This window comes from Oryctolagus cuniculus, chromosome 2 (genome assembly GCF_051225735.1).
Source record: "Oryctolagus cuniculus isolate XC-2025 breed Fujian yellow rabbit chromosome 2, ASM5122573v1, whole genome shotgun sequence".
Taxonomy (NCBI): Eukaryota; Metazoa; Chordata; class Mammalia; order Lagomorpha; family Leporidae; genus Oryctolagus; species Oryctolagus cuniculus.
The window spans coordinates 19,776,939-19,781,108 of NC_142868.1; positions in this window are offsets into that span (position 1 = coordinate 19,776,939).

Genomic DNA, 4,170 nt, shown 5'->3' on the forward strand with positions numbered 1-4,170 from the left:
CCCCCCCCCCCCCCACACACACACGCACACCTCTTGTGGGTCTCTGGCAATACAGATTGTTTCACAAAAGTAAACCATTACCATTTGCAGTGTAGTTTCAGTTTCTTAACAGAAACAGTTCTAATTGCATCGATCAATCTAAGAAGTTCTACTCTCAACCATCATGCTGTAGTAGTTGGAATCTGATGTCGAATGACTGAAGGCTGGAATCATGTCACTTCTTCACTGATGGTCAATGACACAACACAAAGCTAGGCACTCACCACTCTTTTCTATACTACAAATCTTGAGATCACTGTGTCTGGAGGACCATCTCCTCAGGGCTTTTCATTGTACTTATTTTTTCATAAGCAGAATTTCTTCATAATTCATGCAAGTTAATTCTGCTTACTAAGGGCCTGCTTGCCCCATGCACTGGAGACAAAAATCAAATAAATGTGCTGTCCTCATGCATATTGCAGCCCAGAAGGGGGAACATGAAAAGCAGTGTGAGAGGTAGGCATTTAGCCTAGTGGTTAAGCCACCATTGGGGTGCCCAGATCCTCTACCTGAGTGTCTGCTTTGAGTCCCAGCTCCACTTTCAACTCTAGCTTCCTCCCAATGGAGGCAGCAGTGGTGCTGTAAGTAGCTGGGTTACTGCCACATACACAGGAGACCCAGATTGAGTTCCAGGCTCTGGGCTTCAAGCTGGCCCAGACCCAGTCACTACAGGAACTTGGAGAGTGAGCAAGTAGATGGGTGTGCTTCCTCTCCCTCTCAAACAAAATAAATAAAAATAAAAATAGTGGCCATAAATATAATATTGCCTGGTACTAGCCACCCTAACAAAGGGCCTGAGATTTCAACCCTATCACTATAATACTGCTATTTTGGAATGAGGTGGAGGATGGGGTAGGGGAAGGTTGTTACTGGCTGAATGGTGTCCCCTCAAAACAAATTTCTATTAAAGTCCTAACCCCTGAATACTTCAAAATGCGACTGTTATTTGAAGGCAGGATCTTTACCGGGTGGTCACATTAAAATGGGATTACTAGGGGAGGCCCTAACCCAAGCTGACTGGTATCCTTATAAGAGGAGGAGTTTATGGACACAGACATGCACAGAGGAAGACCACGTGAAGACAAAGGGAGAAAGTGCCAATCTACAGGCCAAGGAGAGAGGCCTGGAACAGACCCTTCCCTCAGGGCCCTTAAAAGGACCCAAGCCTGCTGACCACTGCTTTTCGCTTCTAGCCTGCAGAACTGTGATGAAATGAATTTCTGTTGTGAGACACCCAGACTATGGTATGTGGTTACAGCAGCCTGAATAAGTCATACAGAGGCTAAGCTTCACAATGATGCAGAGCTGGACGTAGCAACCAAAAAGTGTTTCATTGTAAACGCATCATAAATACAAATCAATGACTGACCAGAAATAAAAGAAAGCAAGAGCTATGGGCTGACTTGGGCTATGAAGTGCCATGATTATGAAAGTGGCCACTAATTTTCTCCTCTCCCAACATACACACAAATATTTCCCCATTTTTTGGCCTTAAAGACCCACCCATCAGGAAGTATAATTTATTTCTCCATTCCCTGAATCTGGGATGGCTTTGTGATGTGCTCTGATCAACAGAATGAGACAGCAGTTACAGTTTACAAATTCTACTCCAGGCCCCAAATGCTGCTTCCTCTCTCTTCTTCTTGGTCATCCTACAATGGCAACTATGTGAATGGACCTGGACTAGCCTGCTGGATGATATAAACACAGATATCTCATTCCTTTAGTCCCAATTTCCTAGCCAGTAGCCATCCATCTACCAGGCACATGAGCAAGGCCACCAACTGCCAGCTGACTGCAGATATGAGCCCAGCTGAGAATGGCAGAAGAACCAACCTGCTGAACTCAACCCACACTGCTGTCCTGTCTAATTGTTCAGCTACACACAGCTACTGGAGAAGGCTACTAAGTTTTGGGGTGGCTTCTGTTATACTAGAAAAGTTACCTGGTATGGAGGGTGAGCATTATGGCCTTCTATCCAGATAAAGAATTTAATAGCAAAGCCATCCAGATGAGAAACTCTGTCTTTGATATATGATATTGGCAACATCTATGAGACTGCTGAAAAGCCAGCTGGTTAAGCCATTATGAAGCTCATGAGAGAGCTTATCCGGACATACAAACCTGAAAGCCACATGACTAATTTCCAGGAGAATAGATTGCCACAAAAGAGCAAGAAGAGAGTGAAAGGTGAGCAGACTCAGGTTAGGATCCCAGAAACACCAACATTTAAGGTCTGGAAAAGGGAGAGGAAGAGGTAGGATGAAAGACGGGGGAATTATCACAGAAGTCAAAAGAATTCTTCCGCAGAGTCAAAGTCATAGAAATATCTAAACAGAAAAGATATGAGGCTGATAAAAAGCCTCCAGCATTTGGGAATTATGAAATTACTGCCAGGAGAATTTTAGCAAGCGTTAAAGGCAAAACTCTTATTGGAGTAATTAAAAGTGAACTGGAGGTAGGATATGGAAACACTGAGTGCATATCATTCTCTTGCTGAGCTGGCAGATAGGTCACCATGTTTTGGACACTAATTGTCTCTTTGCTCTGGGAATCTGTGAGCTACTGACAGCAACCAACCTCACAGTCATTCAGATCTGTGCCCTTGCAATGCATAGTTCCCAACATCAACTAGACCTCTCAGTCAAGCAAGAAGGGAAAGAAGGAAAGGGGCTACCCCTACCGGAAAGGAAAAGTTGGTGGAGGAATTTGTTAAGAGAGGTTTTTGGCACACTCATTCCCAACTTTTTGAGTCAAAAAGCCATAAATGATGGCTCAATGTCCTGGAGAAGACAGAAGAGGATGATAGTCACAGAGCAGGTGGAAGGAGAGGTGGATGGGAAAGTGGAGACATCCGATGAGACAAAAGGTGGTGGGGATTCACAGCACATGACCATGCATCCTCTCCGGAGAGAAGGCCCAGTGGTGGGCAGGGCAGTTGAGGGCATTGGGCAGAGCTTAAAATTTACAGATATGGACAGTGAGTGAGCATAATGTCCCAAAAGAAGCTTGATGACGGCCACTGACATTGAGGACAACAAAGTTACAGTGGTGTACTTCGGCATGATTGCTTTTTTCAAACAGCAGGTGAGAGCTTGCAAGCAGAAGCAAACGAGACAGTGAGCTGGCCAACTGGACCAACCCAAGACTGGAATTTTGTGGACAGATATAGAAGGGTAAAAGATTAAAAGCTTTAAGGCCTTGGCAAGAGAGTGGTTAAAATGATTGCCATGGGATCTCTCTGTTGACTAAGAAAAAAATGAAGGGAAGAATGTGGTGTGTGAACTGAGGAAAAAGTGAGAGCAGTAGAGAGACCAGAGACCTTAGAGATAAATAGGTGAGAGAACGGGCAGAAAGGCTATGAGGCTCGAACCAGATGTGGTTACATTGGAGCGTAAGATTCCAGAGGCAGGAACATTCCAAAGGCTGAGACCAGGGTGTAAGAGATTTGACTGGACTTCTGAAGAATAGTGAGTGAGGCTGAAGTTGCAATCCTGAAGCCAGGTCATTGGATACATCCTCTATGCACGCATGCTCCAAACCACTTTGGTGGTAGCGACTTGGATGAGCCAAGGGACTGAGCCCTCGGGGGACAGAAGGAAGTAACAGGGAGACGACAAGGCCTCCAGAAAGAAGGGATGGATGAGTGCATGGGGCTCTCGGGGAGAACACAGACTGCACAGTTGTGTGCGGTGGTGGCAAAGTAATGTTTGAGAAGCAACAGTGACCACAGCCCCTCTGGGCCGAAGAGGTGTTGCCAGATGAAAACCCCTGCTCCCAAGAAAACACAGGTTCAAAGGGGAGAATCAGATTGTACTAAGGGCAAGATCGGAGGACTAGGGGGTGGCTAATTTTTGCTGGACCAGGGGGCCAAGGGCATTGTTGAGAAAGTTGTGAGGAAGTCAACTGAGAAAGGAAGAAGCCAGAGAGAAACAAGAACAGCCTTCACCTTGAGACTCATCGCATTTCCTCCTGAATGAGAGATGTATGTTCACAAATACCTCTAAGATACTTCATGTTGGGCTCCAGACAAGACCTAAAACAATGATGCTTGAGTGCAGAGTCAACCTCTTCTTCTGTTGGAATTATCTGAGGAACAGCAAGAGATACTGTTGAGAGTCCAGGCCTATT